This window comes from Lemur catta, chromosome 6 (assembly GCF_020740605.2).
Source record: "Lemur catta isolate mLemCat1 chromosome 6, mLemCat1.pri, whole genome shotgun sequence".
In the NCBI taxonomy this organism is placed as follows: Eukaryota; Metazoa; Chordata; class Mammalia; order Primates; family Lemuridae; genus Lemur; species Lemur catta.
The window spans coordinates 90,169,952-90,181,669 of record NC_059133.1 but is presented as its reverse complement, the minus strand read 5'-3'; positions in this window follow the sequence as shown (position 1 = coordinate 90,181,669).

Genomic DNA, 11,718 nt, shown 5'->3' with positions numbered 1-11,718 from the left:
TGCATATAAGGGCTTCATATATACATATTTATCTGAACTCAAACTACTGTTAGAAGTTACAAAGTTTTGCAAACTGCCCTTGTTCAAGTCATCTGAGAACCACCACCACCACCACCACCACAAACTATTTAGATATTACTTTTGTCAGTTCACAATAACTAGCAAGACCTAATCAACTGGCCTTCTTGGCCAGTAAGCTATAGGCTGGCTTAACACCTCAGTGCATGAAGCCTTTCCTGAGCACCACAAGAGGAGGGAGTTCTGAGGCCACAGTGCAACTTTGTGGTGAGAAACCGTGCTCTTGGCAGGATGCTCACTTCAAGCTGTGATGCTAAACTGAATGTGGTTAGAGCTGTTTACTGGATACTTGCTCAGAAATGAAAGCATAAAGTGTGTAGTTAGGGGTAAAAGAAAATTTTGTGATCTTGACTTTTCTGTAAATGTGTTTGAATTGATAAAAGATAAGTCAAAAAAGACAAATACTAAAATTCCTATTAGTGAAGTAAATAAAAGGGACTGGGAGAAATAGAGATGAATCTTTGTATGTGCATGGGCATATTGGAGCACAAGTAAAATGATGATTAGTATAAAAGTAAAGGTTCTGAAAACATATTTTATGAAATATTTTTTCAGAACACATTATGCATTCGGCCAGGTATTAAATATTGGGGTAGGCACATTAAATATCAGCTAGTAAGTACATAGTAACTCTACGAACCCAAGGCAGAGATTTCACAAATCTTGAATGTATATTTTGGGGGAAAAGCAGGTCACCATCTTGGCAACTAATTATTAATTAATACTCTCTGGTATAGTTTCCTGAGGGAGAAATCGTAAATGAATTTTTAGCCTATCTCAGTTTAAACTTTCTATAATTCTAAAAATCAGCAATTCTATTAGAATGTCTTTTTTTAATTTTTTATTTCAGCATGTTACTGGGGTACAAATGTTTAGGTTATATATATTGCCTTTGCCCTACCTGAGTCAGAGCTTCAACCAAATCCATTCTCCAGACAGTGCACACTGTACCCATTACGTGTGTAAGTATCTATCCCCTCCTCTCCGCTCCCATCTTCCTGGCACCCGATGAGTGTTATTACTATATGTACACTTAAGTGTTGATCAGTTAATACCAATTTGATGGTAAGTACATGTGGTGCTTGTTTTTCCATTCTTGTGATACTTCACTTAGTAGAATGGGATCCAGTGGTAGCCAGGACAATAGAAGAGGTTCTAGATCACCATTGATTTTTGTGGCTGAGTAGAACTCCATCGTATACGTATACCACATTTTGTTAATCTACTCATGTATTGATGGGCACTTGAGCTGTTTCCACGTCTTTTGCAATTGTGAATTGTGCTGCTATAAACATTCTAGTGCATATGTCTTTTTTGTAGAATGTCTTGTGTTTTTTTTGGTAGATGCCCAGTAATGGGATTGCTGGATCAAATGGTAGTTCTAGTTGTAGTTCTTTGAGGTATCTCCATATTACTTTCCACAGAGGTTGTACTAGTTTGCGTTCCCTCCAACAGTGTAAGAGTGTTCCTATCTCTCTGCATCCATGTGAACATTTATTGTTTTTGGACTTTGATAAAGGCTATTCTCACTGGAGATAAGTGACACCTCATTGTGGTTTTGATTTGCATGTCCCTGATGATTAGAGATATTGAGCATTTTTCCATGTTTGTTGGCCACTGATTTATCTTCTTTTGAAAACCTTCTGTTCATGTCATTTGACCACTTTTTAATAGGGTTGTTTGATGTTTTTTTGCTGATTTTACTGAGTTCTTTAAAGATTCTAGTTATCAGCCCTTTATCAGATGTGTAACATGTGAATATTTTCTCCCATTCTGTAGGTTGTCTGTTTGCTCTCATGATAGCTTCCTTGGCTGTGCAGGAGCTTTTTAATTTGATCAGGTCCCATTTATTTTTTTGTTGTTGTTGCTGTGATTGCCTTTGGGGTCATCTTCATAAATTCTTTGCCTAGGCCAATGTCTATAAGAGTTTTTCCAACATTTTCTTCTAGAATTCTTATAGTTTCATATCTTAGGTTTAAGTCTGTTATCCACCATGAGTTGATTTTTGTGAGAGAGAAAGGGTGTGGATCCTGTTTCAGTCTTCTACATGTGACTATCCAGTTTTCCCATTTATTGAATAAAGATTCTTTTCACCAGCATATGTTTTTATCTGCGTTGTCAAAGATTAGATGGTTATATGAGGATGGTTTTATACCTGCATTCTCAGTTCTGTTTCATTGGTCTATATCTGTGTTCTTGTGACAGTAACATGCTGTTTTAGTCACTATAGTCTTATAGTATAGCTTGAAATCTGATAAATTGATGCCTCCCAATTTGTTCTTTTTGCTTAAGAATGCTTTTGCTATCTGGGGTCTTCTCTTGCTCCATATGAAGTGTAGAATTATTTTTTCTAGATCTGTGAAAAATGATATTGGTATTTTAGTAGGGATTGCATTGAATCTGTAGATCACTTTGGGTATTATAGACATTCAAACAATGTTTATTCTGCTGACCCATGAGCATCGTATTGTTTTCCACCTGTTTACGTCCTCTGCTATTCCTTCCTCAGTGTTTCATAGTTCTCCCTGTAGAGGTCTTTTACCTACTTAGTTAAATATATTCCTAGGTATTTTACTTTCTTTGCTACTATTGTGAAAGGTATTGAGTTTTTGATTTGGTTCTCAGTTTGACTATTGTTGGTGTATAGGAATGTTACTGATTTCTGTACAATGATTTTGTAACCTGAGACTTTGCTGAAATTTGTTTATCAGTCCAAATAGTTTCATGGCAGAATCCTTGGGGTTTTCTAGCTATAAGATCATATAATCAGCAAAGAGCAATCGTTTGACCTCGTCTGCCCCCATTTGGATGCCCTTGATTTCCTTCTCTTGTCTGATTGCTCTGGCTAGGCCTTCCAGCACTATGTTGAATAGAAGCAGTGATAGAGGGCAACCTTGTCTGGTTCCAGTTCTAAGGAGGAATGCTTTCAGTTTTTCCCCATTCAGTATGATGTTCACTGTGGGTTTGTCATTTATGGCTTGTATAGTTTTTAGGTAAGTCCCATCTATGCCTGTTTTATTAAGTGTTCTTATCATAAAAGTGTGTTGAATTTTGTTGAATGCTTTTTCTGCTACTATTGAGAGGATAATATGGTCTCTGTTTTTGCTTCTATTTATGTGGTGAAATACATTTACAGATTTGCATATGTTTAACCATTCCTGCATCTCTGGATGAAGCCCACTTGATCACAATGAATTATTTTTGATAAACACCTAAATTCGGTTTGCTAGAATTTTGTTGATAATTTTTGCATCTATATTAATAAGGGATATTGGTCTCTAGTTTTCTTTTTTGTTGTTGTTGTTGTGTCCTTTTCTGATTTTGGTATCAGGGTGATGTTGGCTTCATAAAATGTGTTGGGGAGGATTTCTTCCTTCTCGATGTTGTGGAATAATTTCTACAGGATAAGCACCAGTTCTTCTTTGTAGGTCTGGTTAAATTTGGGTGTAAAACCATCTGGACAAGGACTTTTCTTTTTAGGAAGATTTTTTATTGCTGCTTCAATTTCAGTACTTGATATTGGTCTGTTCAGGAATTATATTTCTTCCTTATTGAGCACAGGGAGGCTTTGTGTTTCTAAGAATTTGTCCATTTCCTCCACATTTACAAGCTCATGTGTAGAGAGGTTTTTATAGTACTCATAGATGATATTTTGTATTTCTGTGGCATCAGTTGTAATTTCTCCTTTTTCATTCCTGATGGTGCTTATTAGAGTCTTTTCTTTTCTGCTTCTTATTAATCTAGCAAAAGACATGTCCATTTTGTTTATTTTTTTCTGAGAACCAACATTTTGTTTTATTAATCTTCTGTATAGTTTTTTTGTTATCAATTTCATTTAATTTTGCTCTTATCTTTGTTATTTCTTTTCTTCTGCTGGGTTTGGGGTTGATTTGCTCATCCTTTTCCAGTTCTTTGAGATGATCCATTGGATTGTTTATTTGTGATCTTTCTGTATTTTGGATGTAGGCATTTATCTATATAAATTTTCCTTTCAGGACTGCCTTAGCTGTGTCCCACAGGTTTTTATAACTTGTATCTCCTCTATCATTTAGTTCAAAGAATCTTTTTATTTCCATCTTGATTTCCTTCTTAATGCAATAATCGTTCACCAGAAGGTTGTTTAGTTTCCATGGCTTTGTGTATAGATGAGAATTTCTGTTGGAGTTTATTTCTAATTTTATTCCACTGTAGTCTGAGAAGATGCATAGTATAATTTCTATTTTTAAAAAAATTTATTGATACATGATTGATGGCCTAGGATATGGTCAATCTTAGAGAATGTCTCATGAGCTGATGAGAAAAATATATATTCAGTGGTTTTGGGTAGAATGTTCTATAAATGTCACTCAGGTCCATTTGTTCTCAGGTTCTGTTTAAGTCCATTATTTCTTTGTTTATTTTCTGTTTGGAGGATCTGTCATGTTCTGTCTGAGGGGTGTTGAAGTCCCCAGCTATTATGGTGTTGTTGTTTATCATTTTGTTTATATCAAGTAGGATTTGCTTTATGAATCTGGGTACACCTGAGTTAGGTGCATAAATATTTAGAATTGTTATGTCTTCTTGTTGAATTGTACCCTTCACCATTATATAGTGACCATCTTTGTCTTTTGTTACTTTTCTTGATGTGAAGACTAAGTTATCTGAAATCAGAACTGTCACACCAGCTTTGTATTGGCTTCCATTTGCTTGAAATATTGTTTTCCATCCATTCACCTTGAATCTGAATGTATCCTTGTGGGTTAGATGTGTTTCCTAAAGACAGCTGATACTTGGTTTTTGTATATTTATTCATTCAGCCAGACTATGTCTCTTTAGTGAGCAGATCAAGCCATTCACACTGATTGAGAGAATTGATAAGTGGGATAGATTTCTATTCATCCTGTTGAGTTGAAATTTGTTACTTTGTTTTCTCTCTTGAGCCATTGTGGTATCTGGTCTTTGACCTTTATCTTTTGGATGATTTTACATTGGTGAGTGTTTATGGTGTTGATCCATGTGTAACACTGTTTTGAGTACTTCCTGGAGGGCAGGTCTTGTCTTGATGAATTCCCTTAGTCTTTGCTTGTCTGAGAAGGTCTTTATTTCTCCTTCACATAAGAAACTTAGTTTTGCAGGACACAAGATTCTAGGCTGGACATCATTCTGTATGAAGAGTGTGAGAATGGGGCCCCAGTCTCTTCTTGCTTGTAAAGTCTCAGTGAGAAGTCTGCTGTTATTCTCATTGGTTTTGCTCTATAGGTTACCTGCTTCTTTCACCTTAGAGCTTGTAGGAGGGCCTCTTTGGTGGTTATTTTGGTTAGTCTGATGACTATGTGTCATGGTGTCTTCCTGTTTGCAATGAATCTCCCAGGAGTCCTTTGAGCTTCTTGTACCTGGACATATAGAATTTTAGCAGGGCTTGGGAAATTTTCCTCTATTATATCCTCAAATAGCTTATCCAACCCTTGCATATTTTCTTCTTCACCCTCAGGGATGCCTATAATTCTCATGTTAGGCCTCTTCACAGAATCCCACATTTCTTGTAGGCTTTATTCTTTTCTCTTATTTCTTGACTCTGTGTCTGCCACTGACTTATTTAATTGAATGGTGTTGTCTTTAATCCCTGAAATTCTTCCTTACGTTTGATCTATCTTGTTCTTGAGGTTTTCCACTGTGTTTTGTAATTTTTTGAATAAATTCTCCATTTCCAGAAGTTTGGTTTGATTTTTCTTTAATATTTCAATTTCTTTAGTGAATTTTTCTTCCAAGTCCTGGATTTTCTTTTGTGTGTGGTTACTTTGCATTGGTTATCCATTTTCTCTTGCAGATTCTTGAATTTTCTTGTAGTCCATGTTCGAAATTCTTCTTCTGTCATTTTAGTGCTTTGAATTTGGTTGATGTGCATTCCTAGAGAACTGGTGTTCCCTTTTGGGAGTGTGCTTTATGTTTTATTCTTCATACTTCCAGAGTTTTTTCACTGACTCCTTCCCATCTGGTTCATCTATTGTTTCTTACCTTTACATTTTCATTTGGATAATGAGACACCCTGCTTATTCTCTGAGCCAGTAGGTGGTATTTGTGGGTGAGATTTGACCACAGCCTGTATGATGAGTCATTACATGCAGTAATGTGCAAAATGCAGGGTGTGCAAAATGACCTCCCTGTCAGTAGGTGGTGCTTTCTAGGAGGAGCAATCTGAAGTGCTGTTTTTAGGTCCTGTAAGTGGCTCTTGTTCCTCTGGAGAGGCACTCTAATGCCTCAGGTTGTGGGTGGGGGCATGGGACTTCTAGGTGTGTCCTTATTCTCCACCTCAGTGAAGGTTGGTGGGGGAGTGAGTCTGGGTGGAGCTGGGTTGGGTGAGACTGCCCTCAAGCTCCACAAATTCTGTCAGCAGGGGTCAAAGGTCTGTTCTTTGCTTTTGGGCAAAGCTGCCAGGGGGTGTGCTGAAATGGCCCCACTCAGCCAAAAAGTCTGCGTGTAGGAGTGGGGCTGTCTGATACCTGCAGTTTGGAGCAGGCCTCACTCCTTTCCACCCTCCCTTATTCTGTGGTTTCTTCTCTGCCTCTACTGGCAGGCAGGATGTGAAGACCTGCTGATTCACTCTGGTCTGCAGTGGCAGGAGGTGCCCTGAGGGAGCTGTGAACCTGGTACCCTGTCTGCAAGAGGTTCACAGCTCGCTAGTGGCAGCTGTCTCTGGGCTGGTGTTAGCAGGTCTCTCCAACCGCTCAGGATCCCACCAGCAGTCCAAGATGCAAGGAAGGGGAAATTTAACCACTCTACCTACCCTTGTTGCTCAACTCCAAGTTTCTTGGGGGCCTTTCTCTTTCCAGTTCTCCTCTGCAACTTGTTCCTGTGGAGTCTCCTGTAGTTTCAGGCACCCTTCCTTCCAGCCTTCATCCAATCTATGTTTGTCTGCCTGTTTATTTATTTATTTTTTTTATAGTTTCTTCTATAGTCTATCTTTCTTTCAGAGACACTCTGGCTGGTAGTTTTCCTCATCTGCCATTTTGCCCCCTTAGAATGTGTTTTTTGTTAACAAAGAAATATTTTCATCACATTAATTTAGTCCATGCTAGGACACTCATATTTTTGTTTGTTTAATTGCAATCTTTGTGGTATAGTAGAACAGAGAAGTTTTTTTCACTCTTTGGAAATATCTTTATAATTGTGAATAAACAGTCATAAATAAATAGTAACTTTTAGAAATTGCTCTCAAGTAAATCATATGCATGACTTACAGACCATATAACTTCATATTTTTATTAGCTTCCTGGTTATTTTTCTGTGATTGCTTGTTTATTAGTCATTTAATCTTACATTTCTTGCTACAATGATAATCACATTGATGAATGAATTGATGCCTTTAACAACTTCAGCATCTTGTATTCAAATGGATTTTGTGTTTCCTTCAGTGCTCCAAATATCAAAGAATTCTAGAGTTTTGAAGATGTCATAAATTTTACATATTATTCACATCAAGTACCTAAGGAAACAGATCTAGAAATAAGTCAGTATTTTTCCAAATAAAAATGGCTTATTTGTTGTAGATCTGGGTGGAAACAGTTTCTCTCAAATCACAATTTTTTTCCTATTATATACCTAGTAGCTGGGACTCAAATTTTAATTGGCTTATTTCTTTTTGCTTTATCCTCAGCAGATTCATTTGTGTACAGAGGAACAAAATAATGTGTAGTTTACTATCTATAACTCTTACATTATCTTCTTGAAGAATATGAGACTCGCTTAAAAATCTCACAATGTTCCTTTTGTGGTTTTAGCCAAGAGGCCCTTTCTATAATGCATAGTCTACAATGAATGTAGTCTTTCTATAATGTATTATTTTTTTCTGCATTATTTGACATAGAAGTAATAGCTCCAAAGCTGAACAAAAATAAAGAATAAATTGATGATATTTTCATGAAAACTATTCTCTATTTTCTGAGCTTGTATCTAGTATTGATCTCTGTGTGACAAGCATATTGTTTAGACATGTATATACAAAGTTACACAAAGTATAAAGCACAATCCCTGTCATCTAATTGTTCACAATCTATTTAAGGCATAGTCATGAACATATAGTTTTAAATTATTATGTTATTTTCAGTAGTAGAATGAAAGTGTGGGTATTTTAGAAAACAGTATCATAGATGACAATTTCCCAATAATTGGCTATGAGAAAATGGTGTTAGGGAAGGTGTCCTGGACTGGGTCATTTTTGGAGAATTTAAAAAAAAAATATGGTAGATATCAAGGTAAATGGAGTTAAAACATACAAAGTATCAAAGACACAAATGTCAAAAACATAGAAGAGAGAGATAATAAAGAGAATAAATAGAGCTATATGCAGTCCAGGATTGTTGCTTTATTAAGTGGGATTATGAAGAGCTGGAGATGAGGATGAAGCCTGGAACAACCTGGAACCCAAGAAGGGGTGTGAGTGAGAAGAAAGATTTACAATCTAACTTATGTTTTTTGAGTAGTACCATGTAGTGCCTTTGAGTAGTTTTAAACAGGAGAGTAACAAGGTCAAATTTCCATGCTTTGAGTAGACAATTTGACCAAATCAGAGGACAATGATTTGATATTAATGGAGATGAAAGAATAAATAGAAATGGTCATGGGTAATGTGCGGTAGAAATAAGTGATGTTTTTAACAGGAACTATGATATTAGAAACAGTGAAGATGATACTAATTAGGGAGGGAAACTGATTTAGTTAATGACATCAAATCTGACAATAGAGGAAGAAAAGAGTAGGAGGAGGGAAAGGACAAGGTGATGCATAATTTTTAGATTAAATGATGTGTTTGCAAAGTTAACATGAATAATCATTATTACACCTAAATAGTGTTCAAGTGGTGACTCCCAAATGTAATTAAGAATCAGAAGGCAAAATATTCCTTTATATAATAATTGATCTATTTTTAGATTATTGTGATCACATGTGTTTGTAACTTTTAGAGCATGACTCACACTTTTTAGTCTCCGAGAAGTGTTCATTTTGCTTTTTATATTTCCTTCCATATCAGAATATAAACTCTAAGAGGACAAAATGTTTGTCTTATTGACTGATACCACCATTTAGAATAATGTGTAGTATTTAATACATAGTTATACTTAAACATTAGTTGAATAAATGAATAAATTGATATAAATTAGGTAGATAATGACTATCACATGTATATAGTATAAACCCACAATATACTATATGTATATATATAGCACTATGTATCTCCACACACACACTAGAATGTTCTAAATATATATGTATTTAACTCTACATTCTCTTTTTCATGTTAACAAATGACTTAGGGGTATATCACAAGTTCAATAAATATATATTATCTAATATTTTAACATAGTCCAATATTCCAAAGATTGGAGTAATAAAGTTTATTCAATTTTTTCCCTATCAAGATAGTTTTTACCTTTTTTTGTTTTTATCAGAAAAAATAGTTCAACAAACTACTTTTTGCTTATATAGTTATATTCTGGGATTCTTATTTCTATAGGATAGATTCTAAAGTAAGTGCTCTGGCAAAAATTAAATCATATTTAATTACATTACATTTATAAGAACAAAGAACACTCCTCTCTTTTTATCTCATCCTGGATGGTAGAATATCTTAGTAATACTGTAAGTAATAAAATATACATTTCATATTTTAATTGGCATATCCTTGAAAATTAGTGATTGAGTAATTTTTTATTTTTGATTGAGTATTTGGATATCTTCCTCTATGAATTCATATACTCAGATATTTTTTCTGTTGACTTATGTGCATTTTGATTAATGACTTTAAAAACTTTATTAAACATTGATTTTATTAATATGAGTTTTGTATACTTTTCCATTACTAATTTTTGACATAACTGTTATTGTCATATATAGTTATATGTTTAAATGTTTTCGGAATTTTACTTACTGATTTTGGGGTTTACTGAGTTGCTTACAAAGTTTTCTGTTACCGTAAGTTTATGCAAATATTCTGTAGTATCACTAAAATGCCTTATTTATATATTTTATTTAAAAATATGACAAACACTACTGTACAATTATCAAGATTAAGAAATATCATATTATATGTAGATCTAAAGACCTTTTATTCTCATTCCTGGTTTCATTTTTTTCCTTTCCCTTGAGAGGATCCTTACCACCTGCATATTTGTATCTAATACATATCACTATGTCTTGAATATATTTTAAAAATTGAGAAAAACAATGTATAATGTTCATTTTTGCAATTATTTATATTGGCTCAAATTTATATTTTTGATGTTCATCAATATTGATCTATTCAATATTGAGCTATTTTATTCATTTTCCTCACAAACAATAGTCTATTCTATGAATACACTATTTTTACCCACTTTCCTTTTTAAAGATATTTAAATTCTTCCTTTTTTTTTGGTACTGTCGCCCCAAAATGCTGTTCTGAACATTCTTCAACACTTCTGTTTAATTACATGTGAAGGCATTTCTCTAGAGCATGTACTTAAAAATGCAGTTGTTGGGTGCTGGGATAAACACATTCAAAACATCACAAATACTGGCAAATTGCTTTCCAAAACTTTTCCATTACTTTTGCCACAAGCAGAAGTATATAAAAGCTTCTGTTTTTCTACATCATTCCCACGATTTGGTATTTAATAATATTTTTAATTTTCCTAATATGGGTGCAAAACTGTCTCATGGAGTTTTAATTTACATTTCTGTGATTATTATTTATGTTTAACTTTTTAAAAAAATATACATAAGAGAAATTCTGGTCTACTTATCTTTTCAATGTTTCTCCACATTTTTCCCCATTTAATGTTGAGTTCTTTGCCATTTTGTTGACTTGTAGATGTTCTTTATATACTTATTCTAGATAGCAACCTATTGTCAAGTGCATCCACCATGAGCTGGTAAATGTTTAATAACTCCCTCTTGGGGGAGAGGGAGAGACCTCATTTGTATAGTTTTTCAATTTTAGAGGTTTAAGTACTCCAGCTATGGTCAATTGAGAGTGACCAACGTGAGATCTGTGAATGCCGAATCGGGAAGAGACTTGTGGTAGTACACCATCCCATATTTTCATCATTCAGGTATAATAGATACAGTTTTAAGAGCACAATAAATGTAGCAAAATATTTAGGAAGTCATAAGTTTTGTTATTATTACTATTTTGATTAGTATAATTTATATTTTTATGTTTATAAAATTATATTTTAATGGCCGTGTCCAAAAACTAGAAACTTCCTGAAAGTTTAACAATCATCTCTTGTGAGTAGGTGTGAACCTGACCTTACTCACTGACTGTATACCTTGTGCTAGTCTGAGTGCAACTCTCCAGTGTTAATAATATTTTTATTGTCCGGGGAATAAATTTATTTATTTACTTATTCACTCCTTTATAGCATAATTTGCCTTTTTAGAAAGTTGATTGAGAAATCTAAGTTTAACCCAAGGTTTTGAGTTATTTTCATATATTTCCTTTTGGAAGTTGGGAGAACTTCTTGCATTTTTAGATCTTTGATATGCAATACCTTTCCATAGGGTAATAATTTTTTTCCAGCACCTTTATTGAATATAGCCTATTCTTTTCTCAGGATCTGCAATGCCACTTCTGCCACTACATAAACAATTGAATATAGCAATAGGACTTTTTCTCCCTAGATT